Source organism: Athene cunicularia (assembly GCF_003259725.1).
Source record: "Athene cunicularia isolate RWA chromosome 17 unlocalized genomic scaffold, athCun1 chr17_part1, whole genome shotgun sequence".
Classification (NCBI taxonomy): domain Eukaryota; kingdom Metazoa; phylum Chordata; class Aves; order Strigiformes; family Strigidae; genus Athene; species Athene cunicularia.
The window spans coordinates 3,695,231-3,713,151 of record NW_020799122.1 but is presented as its reverse complement, the minus strand read 5'-3'; the positions used below and the strand labels follow the sequence as shown (position 1 = coordinate 3,713,151).

The window sequence follows — 17,921 nt, the reverse complement described above, 5'->3', positions numbered from 1 at the left end:
AAGGATGTGGGAGCTTGCCCCGGTCTGAGGAGCCGCTGGGTTCCCTGCCTGCTCCCAGACAGCGGTCGCAGCGATGTGCCGCGACTCCAGGGGCTACAGAAATCAAAAATTGTTATGGTCCAAGTAGGCAGTTTGGAGCCTGATAGTTGCCTTTCTAAGGGCTCCTGCAGGTTAGTTGGTTTGGGTGAGCTTTTACCGTTTTGGAGGGCATGGGGTGAGGATGCTGTGTGGGAGCTGTCAGTGGGGAGAGATGCTAAGCAATGCCAAGGGCTCTCCATCGCTGCTGGCCGTGGCATGGGGAGGACAGGCAGGCTGTTGCCCAGCTCTCTCTGGCCTGGGGTACCTCCTGCAGAGTCAGGTAATCCATTGCAACTGCTAGCTGAAAACTAAGTGGTCTCTGGAAGGCAAAGCTCATCCTTCAAAACAATTGTCATCCACCACAGGGGTTGTGGGGTTTAGGGAGCAGAATTGTCTGGTTGTTCCTGACATTCACCTTGGCAGGGTTTTGTATTTAAATGCTGGCAGGCAGCAACCTAGGCAGGCTCGTTACACATGATGGATGCTGTTAGGTGTAGTGTCATTACTCTTTCAGCTGATGGCTTCGCTTGTAGTTTGCTTCCCCACTTGGATAGTAGGAGGAAGGAGGAGGGGGCTCGGTTTCTTCCATGGAAACTCTGAGGTGCCAGAAGGCTGAGCCCAGACAGGGTGATGTAATGCTGGAAACCTGCTCCTCTCCGGTGACATCATGCCAAGGCTTACAGTGGCGGTTTGGACATGGCTGTCTGCAGGGAGCGGGCAGCAGGACGGGGCTTCAGGAGCAGAAAAGGCACCACAGAGGGACCCAGAGTGTGTTAACAGTCACTGAAGAGGAGAACGAATGGACAGGTTTGGGAAAGATAGTTTTCCTCAGCTTGCACATGGGGGAAAAGCCAAATACTCCTGGTATTGGGGAGAAGTTTCCAGCTGAACTTTATTGGCAGCATCACTGTGGAATATGGAAAAGTGATTAGTGAGAGCAGAGAGCGATAGTGTGTCGCTGGCCCAAATCAGTGCATGTTTCCCCTTCCCTGCTCATTTGGGAGCCTTGTTCTGTGTGGGAGGTAACACCCCAATTAGTCTTATTTGCATAAAAGTGAATTTCTGGGACCGAAGCCTCCACATAGGACAAAAATCCTCTTCTACATACGAAAAACTTCATTGATTTGCATTGTTGCAGCAAACTTATGGGCAGTACAGGCTCATCTGAGCCGAAGTCATGGGAAAGCCACTGCGTTGAGGAAGAGGATGGTGAGCACTGAGCTCTGCAGTAGGGTGGTCAGGCAGGAAGGTGTGTTTGTCCTTGTTGACCTGGCAGTGCCCAAGCTGTTGTTTCTGTGAAATGTAGGTTTTTATCTCTGTGTCCTGCCTTTACAGGACACTGCTTGAAGTCTGTCATTTCCTTAAGCTAGGGCTTTATGCACGTAGCCTCTATTTGCAGCAAGGCCAGACTAAATTCAGCAGAGAAAAGACCATCCTAACATAGCAGCCTCTTAGTTGACTTTGCGTTCAACCCATTCCCTTGTCACTTAGGTACGAACAAATGAAACCCATGTTCCTTACACATGGTGAGGCCTCTTTTTTAAATTTTTTTTTTTGAGGCAGTCTGGGCTGCTTGCCAAAGCCCAAAGGAAAATCCTAGCCTGCTCCAGACATCCCCAGCATGCAGGTGTACTACTTTGACAGAGCCGAGCGGGATCGAATGTATATGTTCACAATAAATACATCACCCTGGGGATGGGAGCTGGAAGAGGGTATTCCTAATGACTTGTGCAGAATATTGGATGTGTATTTGTGTGTATGTGTGTTTTCTATTCCCTCCAAGAACACGGAAAAAAGTCTCTAACCGTGGGCTCATTGTTCTCCACACGTAGCCACATACTGGCTGCGGTTCAGGAGGTCAAGTCTGCTTGAACAAACAGTGCTTTGGCCACTGAAGCGAAATGTGTGGGGAGATGAGAGAATTTGTGGTGAATATTACTTTTGTGCACTGTTCTCTGCTCTGGAATGTCTGCAAACATCGCAAGGTTTTCCTGAGGCTTTGATGCCTTGCATAAGCAAATTTATCTGCAAATTATATTTACCCTCTTCCAGCTTGCTGCTTAGAATACTGAAATCTGAGCTGTGATGCTCAGCTACTTCTGGTCACGCTGCATCCGTTCCTGTTCCTTAAGGGGTTTTGTCCAGATAACCCCATTTCTGAGCTGAACTTCACATTTTCTCCTCAGGCCATAGGGTGTACAAACCCAGCTCCCTTTCTTGGGATGAAAAGCTTGGGTAGTGCCCAATTAGCTTTGTTACAGGAGCTACACAGGGTTTTGTGTTTAAAAGCAAGAGTGTTTAAATACTGAGTTTGAGATGGGAGATGCTGCGTAGAGGTTCTGTTGCAGGAATTAAAAAAAACCCAACCCAACCAAATCAACTTTTATGGACAATTAACAGTGGTGAAACGCAATTGCAAAAATACTTTGGAACATGGAGATGAGAGATGTGTGAACATCAGCAAGGAGACAGCCCATTTCCCTGGAGAAAGTGTATGGATGAGAGGTGTTGCTCCTATGTGTGCACACTAGCTCAGCTATCCATTTTCACCTCTTTCCTGGCCAAATTTGCAGCAATGGTGGGAAATAGCAATAGGAACCTGCATAAAAGCTTCCTTCTCGGGTGGTCCCAGCAGATGTGTCCTGCTCATTGCTCCGTGGCTTGGTGATTTGTCGTCTGCCAAATGCAGGAAAATTTCTTTCCCAACCAAAATTTGGTGTTAAGTTAAATTCTGTGTGTGTCAGCAGATATCCCCATGGCTAAGCATGTAATCCCACTTATATCCTGAGATAACTTTGGCAGCCAGGTCTATTTTTCCCCTATTCCCTTTAATCCATAAAACCTGGATTCTGTATTTACCTCCTGGGGCAGAAAACATTCCAAGTCCTGATTAAAAGCCTCTGTGTATACAAAACCCTTGATCCTGAGCCACCTCCGTGTGGAAGGCTGAGGATAAAACCTCAGGGTGGATCTTGGGGTTGTGGCAGTTGGGGGATGGAGAGGCTGTCTGTGGAAAAAAAAAAAAAAAAAAAAAGGAGTAAAAGCAAGGGATGTGCAGCTTTTAGGTACCTTAGTGCTCAGAAGAGCTCCAGCTGTTGTGGGATGGGAGCAGGAAGCCCTGATGTGCTGCTAGAAGCAAAGAGCCACCCTTTGGTGATGGAAGTGAGCCCAGAATGGGGGAGGCTGATGCTTTCCAAAATGAGCCATGGGCTTTGGGAGCTGTCTGAAGGCTCGCCTGGGGTTTCATCCTGGAAGTGTTTAAGGGGAGAGGATGGGAAATCCACAGCAGCAGCATGGGACTGCCCTAGGTTGCTTTATCCTGCCCTTGTAGCGGTGGTGTGAGTTGTGTGGTCGAGCTGTGAAATGTCCTCTGCTGTGTTTGACCATCACGGATGGTCATGGCTAGATGTTTGATGGAGACCTTGGATTGAATTTCCTTCCTGCCACCTCCTTTTTTGTACCAAGACACGCTGCTCTGCACCTTTCTCTTGAAACTGTTCAACACCTTCCCTAGACCCTCCTTTCCTTTGCATCCCCCACTGCCATCGTAGCCAGGGGTGGGCATGAAGCCCAAAGCTTTTTGGGTCATTGGGACCAACGCCTCCCAGGAAGACACCGCGACCCTGTTTACACAGGGCTGAGTAAAAACTGAGCAACTGCCTCCACTTTGGCTCAGCGCAGCTCCAACAGCGACTTTTCAAATATGTAACTTAAGCCAAGAGCTGCGCTTTACTACATATTTTCCACTGTGAGAGTCCCCCTTACAATACGCTGGCGTATCCAGCTTCGTGTGGGCGGCGCAGCCAGCAGAAGCTGATCTCGTTCCTAATTTTCCATAGATGAAAGGGAAATAAATCAACGTGAAACCGGAGCCAGGAAACGGCATCGTTCAGCACGGAGGGGAAGACACAAAAGAGCAACGCCGCGATGTGCTGTGCCGCAGCTTGTAATGAGGGAGAATCTGTTTTTAAACTATCCCTTATGGTTCACACATATGTCATTGAAAAAATAACTTCTATAGGAAAAAGCAAGCCCTTTAGCTTGGTTATTAGTGGATTATTTGATTTGGATGGAGAGGGGAAACTTGGAACAGCGTGATCAGCCCTTGGTAAGGCAGTGACATCAGGAGGTGAAGTTGGATGGGGGAAAGGCAGCACTAAATGAAATGGGAAAGAAAATAGGGAACTCGAGTATGTGGTCAGGTCTGGACGACCACAAGAAGAAATGGGAAGGCTGGGCAGCCTTTGGCAGCCTTGCGGGCTCTAATTTGGGTTTACGTGGAGTTTTCAGAGACTGAGTTCTCCCGTCTAGGCTGCATCTCCTCTCCAAGGAAAACGTTGCAATTTCCTCCTTTTCTATGAGAAATGTAGCCTGGATAAAGGGGCACTGCCCAGAGCTGACCCTCTGACTGTGGATGGGGGCACCAGCCAGGCTGTGGGGCTCCTCGGACCACGTGTGTTGGATCCTGCTACAATGGGGGTGACCTTTGGGTGGTGACAACTGGGACCTGGAGAGTGGTGGCACTGGTGATGGAGAGCTGGGCTGCCTTGGGCTACCTGGTGCTCAGAGAGCAGTGGAGGACAAGGACAAATGGGGACTTGGGTTTCTTCCAGGAATTCTTAATGAATATGATGAGGAGAATGGAGAAAATACCTGTTTTCAGCCTGTTCTACGGAGTGCAGGATATCGAGCGTATGCTTCAGAAAGGCAGTGTGATTTGGAATACACCAGATGCAAAATGAGGGTGTTATTTCAAAATTGCTTGTTGTTTCATCTTCTCTCCCTCTCAGCTATATTAACTGCTAGTTAAAGGGCTGGCAGATCATGATGGACAATGGCATCCATTCAGTTTGTCCTATTCATTTCTCAGAGGCCTGGGATGGGCTTTCATGTTTGTTTGTTTAGGTTTTTTTTTTTAATTTCCATGCTGGACAGGGGAAGGTTAGGCTGACACTAACCTCCCTGTATGTAAAATCCTCCCACAATGTGTGGGCTATCACCACCCCACAGGGCTTTCCAGTGGGCCTGAATGTGAGTTCTTTGGGCTGTTGTCCTGGCAGTGCCGACCTGTGCTGGACCCTCACCCTGTTCCTGGGGCACTGCTGAAGTGATGAGCACCCGGACAGAGAGCCACAGGAGCAGCTGTCAGGGTGTGCATGCAGAGGAGGTTAATTTTTTTTTTTTTTTTTCCTTTTCATTTTAACCACTGATGCTAAGCCAAACCTTGCCTGGTTCTGGTACCTTCCCTGATTGTCCCAGCAGTCGGCATCACTGGTCAGTGGGCTCTGAGCCCTGCTGTCACAGCGGGCACTTGTGCTGGCTGTCAGAGAGAGCACCACCTTGTCACACTGTCCTCTTATTTTTATCCTTGCATGAAAACTGCTTTCCTTGACGGTCAAGGGGAGGCTACAGTTGCAAAAGCCCACTGCCAGGTGCCTCCCGAGTTGCCCTGCTTAAGCATATCCATAGAAGCAAACTTTATGAGTAAGTATTAAGAGATTTTTTTTTTTTTGAATAGTCTAATTTGCTACTTGCAAGGGTTCAGAAGCATAATCTGACTTGATGCTTCAATTAGGGAACAAAACCACGACTGTGTGAATAGTCCTGAGCCAAATGGGCTTCTATCGGAAAACAATCGGAAGGAAGGGATTGAAAAAACTTCTGCTGAGGAGTTATTCAGGCTTGTTATTTTGCAAACACTTTAGAAGAGACAATAAAAAGGAGAGAGGAGAAAAAAAAAAAAGTCTAAATTCTGGGTAGGTATCTGCTAACTTCTGTTTTAAATAATCTGTTGCTATGAAGTTGCTCTCAGCTGGTGTTCATATTGTAAACAGACGGTGGGTGCATCTATTGAAGAATACCTGTGGACTCAGCGGTACGATTTTTGAGCCGTTTTTAAAGCATTCTTTTTTCAAAGCTCTCCTATAGACTTACACTATTCCTGGCTAAGCATTTGTAACCTGGAGAGGAATAAACCCAACGGTTCTATAGTGACCACGCTATAAAGGTTGTGCTTGGACTAGATGTAAAGACAGCGATACCGGAGCGCATGGGGATTGTGGGGGCTCTATTTTTAGGGATCAAGGCTGTAATTTTGCAGAGCGTGACATAAATGCTGATTTTTTTAAGTTACCAAATGAAGAGTTTGAAGGCAGAAATCACAGAGTGACAAGCTGCTGTGTGGTCATATGGGGGGGGAAAAAATAACTCTAAGGGTTTGCTCCTTGTGTGTTTGCTGGAGAGCCAGTAACGATTACACGTCTGTCGTGCAGATGCATAAGCTACTCTGAGTAAAGGCTCATCCGAGGTTTTCTGGGTGGCAGTGCCAGCGTGAACGTGGCCAGCACCTGAGGACAGGTAGAAACAAATCCGTGGGCTCTGCTGTGTCCTGTGATGTTGCCCTGAGAGCTGCCAGGGGAGCTGCTCAGCTGACACCTGGAGATGGTTGGTTTTCTCCTCCGTTCTTCTTGGCTCTGGAAAACTAAGAGGGTGTTTCCCATGTGTAGGCAGAAACACAACAACTGCTTATTTTGTGGTGCTTCAGGCTCCTCTTTTTCCAGTTATTGTGGGAATTGGGAATCTCAGAGATGCCTTGAGATTAGTCGGGTCTAGAGTCCTTTTAATTTGTGTCTCGTGGTTGCTTAAACTTTTCTTATGGTAGGAACGTTGAAGAGATGAGTTCTCACTGTGCATGCCTGTATCAGATCAGATGGGAGCTCACCGCAAAGCCTCCCCTCAGACAGTGAACTTGTATGATGCCTTTCTTTTATCCAGCTGTCTGTTTCCATGACATTTATAGGAGTTTAATTATCCTGAGCCTTTTTCCTCTGTCAAAAGTGATTGAAATCAGCTATCAGATTCAAGAGTTATTGAGACAGACGGACACACCTGTGGCTGCACAAAGAGATCACACATGGCTTGTTTTCAGGGGAAACCAGCCAAAAAAAAAAAAAAAAAAAAAAAAAAAAAAAAAGGTATTGCTGTCCTAATGAATTCATTAGAGGAGAATGCTTCCTAATGTATTAGTTTAAACCTTCAAGTTAAATAATTTTCAGTGTGGTTTCTGGTATACGGAATTATTTAGTTGCTAGCAGTTGTAATTACAGAGGTGGCCAGAAGGTTGGGTTGTTTCATTGGTGAAGGTGTTTCCCTCTAGCCTACCTACAACAGCTCTACTCCAAGTACTTCCTCTAGGTAGGGTCCTTGTAGGGAGAGACCCAGTTCTGCTCGAAGTCTTTGTGCTGGCAAAAAATGCCAAGAACTGGTTCTGCCTAGCTGAATGGAGGCAACATTTAAGATCCCACACAAGGAACAACGACAGATCAGGTCTCCCGAGAACCTACAGCAGGTCTGACCTTAACATCTTGCACATTCCCTAGGAGATGGCGCAAATGTGCCAAGTCCTTCTGCCAAGCTGGCCCTGCGTGCAGTCTAAACCTGCTTTTCTCTCATTCCAGCTCTTCTCAGAATTGAGTTTCCTATTTTTCAGTCAAAACTGGAGAGGGGAAAAGAGTCAGACTATTTACCATGTTCATGAGAGTTTTGGAGCAGCCAAAGAAAACTGAGTCACTTTGGGAAGGGTTCTCTGCAGTCAGGTTTTTTACCTTTTTTTTTTTTTTGAATTTCACTCTTCCCCTGAAATAGAAGGAACACCTTTGCCCAGCCAGCAACTCAAAAATAAACCAGCAAAGGAGCTATTTCTTCCAGTCAAGCCTGGTTAGTAGCATAGTCTAGATAGATTGCATTGCAAGGTTTCCATCCCACAGCTACAAGAACCTCTGGGGCCTTTGGTGACTCAGACCCAGTGAGCCACTGAAGCTCCTGGCCCCATTTCGGGGAAAGTGTTACTGCAGGAGATCTGTTAATGGTTTCTCAGGAGAACAGTGTGAGCTGAGGATGGTCCCCAGCTGGCCAGGAGAACCACAGCAGGCTGCTTCTTGTAGATGGACACAGTTCTCATCCTCCAGCCCTAAGGTCCCCCTGGAGATGGTGTTCCTCAGCTTCTTGTGTGGCAGGGGTGAAATCAGATCCCTGGTGGGTACCATGAGCTGGTCTTGTGGCTTGGCTTTGCATCTGCTGCAGGTGATGGAAATCCCAGAGATGATTAGGGCTTGGCTTGGGTGACAGAGAGGGGGGTAAATGGCACATGGTCAGCTGGCTTCAAGCTGGCTTGGGTCAGCCCTTCAGAGCAGATGCTTAGGGCTGGTGGAGAGCACTGGTGTCCTCCAAAGGGCTGGGTGGGACAGGGAGCCTGCCCTTGGCTGCAGGTCGCTTCGTGGTAAGGTCAGTGCCTCTGGTGTGGGCTCCTGAGGCTGTGCTGGCCGGGTCCATCCCTGCGGACGTGGCGTGCTCCATCAGGAAACGCGTGCTCCGCTCCGGAGGCGATGCCCGGGCGCTCTGTAAACACCCGCTGATAGCTGCGTTTGACATGTCCCAGCTTTCACAGGAAGAGGCCAGGGATAAGGATTAAGCCCTGGCTTTAGGAAAGCTGCTAGGGATATGTCAGGCTTTAGCAGGGTGCATGTCCCATGCCAGAAGTGGAAACTAAGTCATTAGGAAGTCAGAGTCTTTCAAAAGTACCCAAATCTGGATGGTGCTTTCTTCTAAGTCAGCAGTGCTTAACGTAGGTATCTATAGGTGTCACACTTAAAAATATATATGCTTAGATATGCTGCATGGATGTGCAGAACATGTCTGCAAACACCGCGGGTGCAAAGCGGAGCTTAGAGAATCATGCAAAGGGGCTGCGGAGGAAAGCGTCCTCATCGCTCACGTACCCCGTGAGGTGGAAGTACTCTGGAAAAATAGCATGTTCCTGGTTAATAATTAAAGACTATATGCTAATATGTCTGTACAGAGTGATAGATTTAGGGCATGCAACTTTAAATCTGATATTTCTGACATTTTGGAACCCTTGCAGCTGTAATTTATTTTTTTTTAGGTTGCGTGTGTGCATGCACAGGCAGGTTGTTTTTAAAAGAAAAATTGCAAAATCAGCTTCAGCTGTGTGGTCTCGTTGACATCTAAAAGTTTATCAGCAAACATGGGACATGCATGTATGGGCACCTGTGTGTACATATATGAAGCATCTATTATGGGTAACCGAACATGCAGCTGCTACTTTAGAGAGAAAATATTTACTTCAAGGTGATGAAATTCGAACTAGAAGTCATGCAGTTTAATAAAATCGTGTGGTTTAGATTCCTTGTTCTTCACATATGTTTCTAATCTGCTGGGGGGGTTCAGACCATCTGCCCAGAACACGCAATTTAGTAAAAAAGTTTTAAAATGCTCATTTTGCAAATATAAAGACTGACTCTACAATAGGAAAATGAAATTTGAGAGTAACGTCCTCTCTTTATTGGGCTGGAGAGAGGTGGGACTGTCAGGGGTTTCTTCTTTCCTTTTTTTTTTTTTTTTTTCTCTCCTTTAAAAAACCCTGAACTGTGAGCTATTATTTTTCCCCTCTTCGCAAAATAGCTGCAGAAACCTCTCATGTTATTTTTGCCTGTGTTACCACAGTGCTTGGCCAGGCTGGAGAGAAGGAGTGAATATAAAGCAGCCTTTTGTCACACCGGTCCATGCAGCCCCCTCTCCCTGTCTGTCCGTCCTTCCAGGCTGCGGCCGCAGAGTAGGGGAAGCCGTTCAGTCACATCCCGCTTTTTGTGTCCATAACTGATTGTTTCACGCCCAAAACTCCTAGCAGATAAATTGTGGTTTGTTTAACAGACATAAATATATAAAAATAGCCAGCGGAGCTGAACGTCTGAGCACGATGGTTGTTGATTTAAGGATATCTGTCTCTTCGGGTGTTTTTAGCAGGTCTTTCTATTTTCTTTATTTTTTTTTAAGGCATCTTGGCTGCCTTTTTCTTTCCTGCAGTCCCTACCGCTTGGCTGCTGCTTTGCCCTGGGCGTACCTTCCCATCCCGTTGAAAGAGTTACGGTGTTTGTGCTCGCTCAGAAGAGGAGGGATGCAGATAAATCAATGGCAGAGCGCTGGCCCGGTGGATGGCAGCACTTTGAAGAGAGGCCTGGGTTAGCAGGGGAGCAGGGAGCTTGCAGCGGAAAGGAAAATCAAAGCTGGCAAATACTCTGTTCTAAAGAACAGCAGTCTGATGGTGATGCCACCACATTTGCAGCAGCTGATGTAAGGCCGCCTGCACAGAGCTGTAAGGCGTGAGGATAAACAGAAGCTGAGGAGTCATTTCTTCTCTGGGTGGGTCCTGCTCCCTTTGCCATGAGCTGCAGCAGTTCTTAAAAGTACTTGTCGGCTATGGAGCGCACAGCCGATGTCTGGTGGTTTGCAGCACCAGACATGAGTCAAGGGAAAGCTGGACGCGTCCCCCGGTACGTGCGTGGGACGGATGGTGCCTCCTGCCCTGTGCTGCCTGACCTGGGATGCTCCTGCCGGAGCCTCTCAGCCGGCGTCGTAAGGGCAAGAGATTTAAACCACAGTTTCTGCTCTGCTGGCCGTGTCTACCATCAGATTTTCTTTTATTTATTTTTTTTCTATCTTAAATTTTCCCATTTGCTGGAGTAAATCCTCCTCCCTGCCAGCAGTCGTGCTCCTCGTGCAGCCCGGCTCTGTGGGTCCTGCCCCACTGGTGTCGTGGCTGCGTGGGGTGGACCCGCAAAGGGACACGGCCCTGTCCCAGCCGTGGCTGTTCCAGCTCTGAAACAAAAACGCTGGAGAAAGGCAGTGCTATGATGGCCTCGCTGTAAATACTTTGTAGAATTGATGCTTTTTGTTCCTTTGCCAATGCCACCTGTTTTCCAAGCTGCCCCCTTCTTAAGGATTGTTTTTCTCTCCATGCTGCGTCCCCCGAGTTCCTGGATCTTAAATGACAGGTTGCTAACTTGCCTTATCTGAGTTTTTCCACCCATTTGGTAAATTTTTGAACAAAAACTGTCCTCCAAGGTCTAGGCATCAGCTTTGAGGTAGGAAAGACATGTCACCCACTGGAAGCAACACTCATTTTGGTGGGAGCGGCAGGGTAACAATGATGCACTCGGATGCTTCATCTCAGCACTGCGGCCTCCTTCAGTCAGGGTCAGGGTTGAATAAGGTGAAGTACAATTGCCTCAAAGCATAAAGCAGCCCCAGAGCTTTTTGGGATCTTTAAACTGGCGATTAGATGTCTTTTCTGAAAGGATGGAGGTTTCAATTAGGCAACGTGCCTGGGCATGAATCAGTGTTGGCAGTGAAGGGATAGGGGGCTGGTGCAGGGAGGATGGGACCGGGTGGTCCGGGTGGTGAGTCTGGAGCTCAGCTTGGGCTCTTGCCCCATCATTAAACATCCATTTGAGCTTGGTCAGGTTTTTTCATCTTGTCCCTTTTCTGCTCAGGGCATTGCCAGTCCCTACATGAGAAGCTCTTGGGGCAGGACTTGATGGTTCAGTGGACCAGAGGGCTGAGACAAGGGTGACTGGAGAGAGCAGAGGGGCTCTGGGCTGTCTGGATTTGGTGAGAATTCCGGGGAAAGTGTGGCAGGAAGAATTCAGCAATGATTAATGGGCTTGACAAATTCAGCCATTTGGAAAGGCAAGCAAATCTTTCTCCCATTGAGGATAGGAAATGGGAATGGTGGATGGGTCCATCCATCGCCTGTAAAGCGCTGTCGTGTAAATAATCCATCCTGCTGATGAATACGGTGTATATTGTCTTTGGGAACGAGCTCTGCATTGTCACTTAAACAAAAAAGGGCTTTGGCATAAGCTCAGGCTTTGCATTTGCTTCAGCAAGTGCAGAGGGTGCTCGGTGTTGTGCTGGGGGAGTGTTGATATTAGGGTAGGGCATTATTTACGTCGTGTGGTTATTGGGGCTGGGGCGAGGTGTCAGGGGGAAGTAGCTGCCTGGAAGTGAACCCTCATATTGGTGTCTCCAGCTCTGCTAATGACTTGAATCCTTGACTGGTATTTGGGTATTGGCAGAGTGACAGCTTCTTCAGGAGAGCTTTCCAGAATTAGCAAAGCCATCTGGCTTTTGTTCTCCTCTTGTCCTTCCCTTCCAGTAAGGAGTCCTTGCTAAACTGCTTGTAATTCGTGTTGTGATATTACACCAGCAGACCTACAGCGTGCAGTGGTCTCTGCAAGCACCTACGGAATACAGCCCCTTGCTCCAAAAAGCCTCTTTTCTAAGAAAGAGCCATGGAGTGGCCGACCCGAGGATCCAGCGGTTACGGATGGAGGAAGCACGACGCGGCGTTGCCTGATCGTGTTTTCCATCCACGGGAGCAGGTCGGGGTGTTGAGGACAGCTCAGAGTTGGGGGGTAGGAGGGTTTAGGGAAGAGGGGACATGCTTCCCTGCCCTGTTCCTGCAAAGCCAGTGGCCAGGGCTACCAACGAGTTAATGGACTGTTGCGTGATAGGAAATTGGGTTCCTCCCTGGGATTATAAAGTCTGAAGGTTGAAAATTATTGGGGAGGTTAATTACCTTTGAGCCAAAGGGCTTATTTTCTTCTTGTTGCTGTGGTCAGGGAGAGAGGCATGTGGGTTGTCCAGATAATTACTGTAGCTTGTGTTTGGTAAGTTTAATATCAGAAATGGCAAAGGCTTAGCTTTGGGGTGTGGATGCGGTACCACGCCAATGTGTCACGGGAGCAGGGTTTCTTAGGATACCTCCTCTCCCCGATGGAGATGCAGTGAGAAAGGGAAACTCTGATCAGCCCTTGAGAAGTTTTTCCTTGAAGCCATATTTGGTTCTAGTGAAATTTCTATCCCTTTTCTGCTTAAACCTGTTTTTTTTTTTTTTTTTTTTTCTTTTTTCCTAAGGAGGGCTCAGAATAGGCTCTTATCTGAGCGCCAAAAGCCAGAGGGAGCCATTCTTGTGGTAACTGGAGCCCGAGAGGGGAAATAGCAGAGGGCTCGCAGCGAAGCTGCCCTGTCCATTCCTGCAGCCCTTCTGCGCAGGATGGGGAAGCAAACATCCGGGTTGGGGTTATCCAAACCACCAAGTATTTGTAGCTGACTCATGACTGTGTGCAAGACAGGCTTTGGTTGTGTGTTTTTTGGTTTAGGGTTTTGTTTTTTTTTTTTTTTTTGAGTCAGACCTTCAACTATTGCCTTCCCATTTTGCAGTGCAAAATTTCTGGAAGCCCAAAGGATGCCCTTTAGGTACCAGTTGCTTCATGTGATGAGCTTGCTCCTGTCTGTGGCTGGTTCAGGACACAGGTACAGGGGCCGGTGGGGGCGATGAGGCTTTGTCTGTCCCCATTGCTGCAGTTTGGCTGCTTTTCTGGGGCAGCTGTGTTTAAACAAGGGACTCTGGGGTGATGCCAGTACAACAAAAGATGCCCCGATGCTCTGAGCAGTTATTGTACCTCTGATTTGGGGTCTTTGGCAGAGCTGGGGGCACAGTGAGATCTGGGTTACCCCTTGCTTTTCTTCACTGACTTGTCCGGTCCCACTCTTACCCTCCAACCTGTGCAGACCAAGAGCCACTGGGAGCCTGGAGCAGGGCAGCTGCTGTGTCCTTAGCAGAGAGCCTCCATCCGTGGGCAAGTGCTGATGACAGGTTTTATCAAGTGGAACATCTGAGCACTGGCAGGCTGTCTCCGAGACTGGGATTTTTTGGAAGCTTGCTAGTGGCTGAGATCACTGAGCTTTTACTTCATCGTAGATCTGCATTGAACCTCTGCCACTCTTAAGCCACCCAACTGGGTTTGCATTTATGGGCCAGAGAGTTTGTCGTAATAAAACTCGGCAACGTCCCAATCCCTTCCACTATTTTAAAAGATTTGTGTGTTACGATTGTACATCCTGGACCTGTGGTTATCAGATTTAAATGAAGGCGTTTAAAAAAAGCACATCGAGCAATATTTATTCTTACGGATGTTAAGAGTCCCTAAGACTTCTGGGGTAATGAACTGAAACAACAGTCCAGTTAATTATCGGTGCGTTGCAGTGAGAGCCCCGAAGAATCCCAGTATTTATGGAGCTGCTGCCAATGCCAGATGAAGTCGCTCAGATTATCCTCGCCAGCTGTTTGTTTTGTTGAACCACAGCAATTTCTCCAAGTTACTGAAGTTGATGTCATTGGAAGTGATGCGACATTTCTGCACACATATAGAATAAGTGTTAAAAAATGCTCCAGAAGAGCTTTTCCAGTCTTGTCTGGGAGCTGGCTGGGGAGTTGAATTAAACTGGCTTGATGGAACTTAATCCATAAAGCAAATGAGTCATCAGGCATAAATGGCTTTACCATAAATGTCAGAGAGATTCTTACTGGTCCTGATAGTTAGCACTTACATCTGTTAGGAGCAAATAAAAGCCTCGCAATTCACGATCGTTTTCATGAGTGTGCTGTCCTGCCTCTTCCTCTTCACGAGAAGCTCTAGGAATAAAGGTCAGAATGTGATTTATTCCCCTTCTTTTTAAAACTACCTCTTCTGATGAATGAAATATTGGTTATTTTCAGGCAAAAATGGACCTTTTTTTTCCCCTCCAAGTTTTTTATCAAACCAGGAAAACACATCTGTCCCTTACCTCCATGCGCTAAGAAGTTGCTGTAGTTATGGGAGCACTTTCTTGCGACCTTGTTTTGCCAGTTAGCAGGCCTAGCATAAAGGACACAGCCAGCATAAAGATGAACCAATAACCTGAGTATCTCTTGACGTTATAGAATGGTTTGGGTTGGGAGGGACCTTAAATACCATTCAGTCCCACTCCCCTGCCATGGGCAGGGCCACCTTCCACCAGCCCAGGTTGCCCAAAGCCCCGTCCAACGTGGCCTTGAACCCTGCCAGGGAGGGGGCAGCCACAGCTGCTCTGGGCAACCTGTGCCATGGCCTTGCCCCCCTCACAGGGAAGAATATCTTCCCTATATCTAATCTAAATCTGCCCTCTTTCAGTTTAAAGCCACTACCCCTCATCCTATCCTTACACCCCCTGATAAAGGGTCTCACCCCACCTTTCCTGCAGCCCCTTTAAGTACTGGAAGGCCACTCTAAGGTCTCCTCTGGGCTGAACCCCCCAACTCTCTCAGCCTGTCCTCATAAGGGAGATGCTCCAACCCCCTTGATCATCACTTGAAAATAAATGTTAAAAACCTAAATGACTTGGCCGGTAAAGTCTTTAAACCACTCAGTGTAATTTTAAGTTCTCTCTCTTACAAAGGCTTTGTGGAAAATCTGTAGTTGTTGCATGTGTGTGGAGAGGGGGAGGAAATTAATGGTATCTCCGTTATCGCTGCTCTTGCTGAAAAAAGCAGATGCTGACATCGGAAGGAGAGAGGCTTGGGTGTTTTGTGTAACCATAACAGTGAAACAAATAGACACTTGAGTGAGGAAAGGGAGCGGAGCTGGCTGCTGCCTTTGTCAGCCCGCACTGGGGCTGGGGGCAGCTATCTCTTGGTGAAATTTATTAGCGGGAACACACTTGAGAGGACACAAAAGGCTTGCGAACCTCCCAGCACGGCTTGCTCTATTTAAAGTTGGCTTTTTAAATCAAAGAAATGGGGCTCTTGACAGCAGAGCTTTGTGCATCTTTTGTGAAGTTCAGATAGTGGGGCTTTTTATTACAGGCTAAATTAGCCCATTTTATTGTTTTGCGCTGAGGGATGAGGTCAGTTGACTGGGAATCTTGCTAACAAGGTTTCACTCCTGTCTGCTTTTTACAACTGTTAACACGGGGTATCCACCAGTGCTGTGCACTTGCTGTTAATGAAACAAAGATGAATGGTCCAGCAGCCCCGTGAGATCTCCTCCTTCTCCCACCACTGAGCTGCTCAACCTGTGTCAGTCTACTTAAGCTCAGATGCTCCCTGGGCCTCCCATTCCTCCAAAATTGGGTGCATTTGGTTTTCCATACTCTTTTATTATTTTTTTTTTTTACACGCTTGCATTGCTGCTGGTGGAACAACGAGAAAAGGATGAACTTTGCTGGGCAGGGTGACTGGGTTTGAAAAGGAAATGGGAAAATAGCAGGCACGTTGAATGATGCTCATGAAGCGTGGTGAGCTCTGAAGGAGCAGTCTGATGTGGCTCACGTTTTTTCCTGGCACCCTTTGCGTACCAAATTTATTCAGTTATGCACTGATTTTCATGTGTTCTTGACCCAGAACTAGCTGGAAGCTTCTCTTGTGCATCTTCCCCCACTCACCCAGCAGCAACTGCTGGGTCAGCGCTGTCCTTTGCTGTGTTGAGTGAGGTTGGGATTTCGACTGTGGGCCCAAGACTTGAGCCTGTGGCTCCTGGGACCTGCAGGTGATGTCTTTCCATGTACTCAGAGGCACTGCCAGTGCCTCGAGCCATCAGACCCAGAGGATGCTCGGTTTCTGTTGTTCTGCCGGAAAGCAGGGTGGGACGAAGCCAGGATTTCTCTCCATGGATAGCTCAGGAGCTGCCATCAGCTGAAATTAAAAGCAAACTCAGCCTTAGCAAATTCTCTTCCGCTTAACCTTTTGCACCGTGTTTAGCCAACGTGTCTTTCTTTGCTTTATCTCTTCCCTGAGGAAACACAGTTATAGTCCTGGTCACTTAGAGGATCCAGATTATCAGCTCCCCTTGAGGTGTAAATCCAACCTTATCAAGCAGAAAAAGCTTTCAGCCTTCCTTCCTTGCCTCTCGGATACAAGTACCAAGTCTGCTTTTGTGGCTGTTTTATTTCAGCTTATCCCCACAGCACTGGAAACTCTCCGTAACCCTGTGGAAACTGGGGAGCTTTAACCACCTCAGTGAGAGAAGGGCACAAATGGCTTAAGTCAGGTTGTCAGTGAGGTGCGGGGGGTGGTTGAGGTCCTGTGTGCAGAAATAGCAGCTGGAAGGATCTTCACATCATCAGCTTTAGGCGAATTGCCTTGGCCAGGTTGGGCATCCTCTGCTGGAGGGAGCTCCAGAGGGGCAGCCTGTTCTGTTCTGAACGGCCTTTGAAGACGGGGATGGTTAAAACTAGCTGGGAGTAATCCCGTAACACCCCCCAGCTCCTGCTACTCTCTGCTCAGGGCTGGGTGATGTCCTCTAGGTCACACCATGCCCAAGTTCCCCAAGCAGGTCACGTTGTCGGGTGGTGGCCAGAACTGGCTGGAAATGGGAAAGGTTCTTTGAGACAAAAATGTGGCATTTTCTATTTTCCCAGTACTGTATCCTCATTTTTGGTGGTCACGTCGAAAACAAAAAAGCCAGAACAGTAATGACAGAACTGCTCTGTGGATTTATTAAAAGAAAAATTAAAAAAAAAGGGAAGGAAAGACTATTTCTCTTAAAATAGAAAATTGAAAACCACGTTGCAGACACTTCTGTTAATTTCGTAAAGGTTATTCGCAGGAAACAATGACTAATAAGCTTAAACCAACGCTCAGTTTTAGTCTAGCTTGTCTAGCATCTGAGAGCTGCCCAGACATCACCGTGAATCGCTGCAGAGATGGGTGATAACCCGGAATTCAAGGAGGGAAACCCCAGGCAGCCACAAGCTGCCCCTGCCCCTCAGAGCCAGGCAGGATGCGGCCAGGTCCCCATGGTCCTTGCAACCTCCTTCCCTGGTGGATTTCTGCCAAAAATGTAAAAAAGCTTTTTTTTTTTTTTTTTTGGTGAAGTCAAGGGTACGTGTACATGGGAGGCTGAGCTCCCTATGGACCCAGCGGCACCCGCGGCTGGACCGCGTGGAGTTTACATGCACAAAGGCAGATTTGGCCCGTATTTTTTAAAAATATCCTTTGGTTTTCCACAGGGCTGTTTGCTGGTCTGGCCAGGCTCCGTTCAGAGCTTCTGGTTCCTATTATATGCCCAAGTCATCCTCCCAGTTTTGCTGTAATACTCCTTCTTTTTCCCCTGATGCCTTAGCCATGTTTTTCTATTATTAAATAAGATTCCCCCCCCCCCCCCCCCCCCCCCCCCCCCCCCCCC

General features: G+C 47.7%; 1 protein-coding gene across 1 annotated transcript in view; it reads left to right on the top strand.

The window, feature by feature from the left end:
* The window catches only part of LOC113486591 (collagen alpha-1(V) chain-like), a 33,854-nt gene that overhangs the window by 15,535 nt on the left and 398 nt on the right, over nucleotides 1-17,921 (top strand). The gene's annotated exons all lie outside the window — the stretch shown is intronic.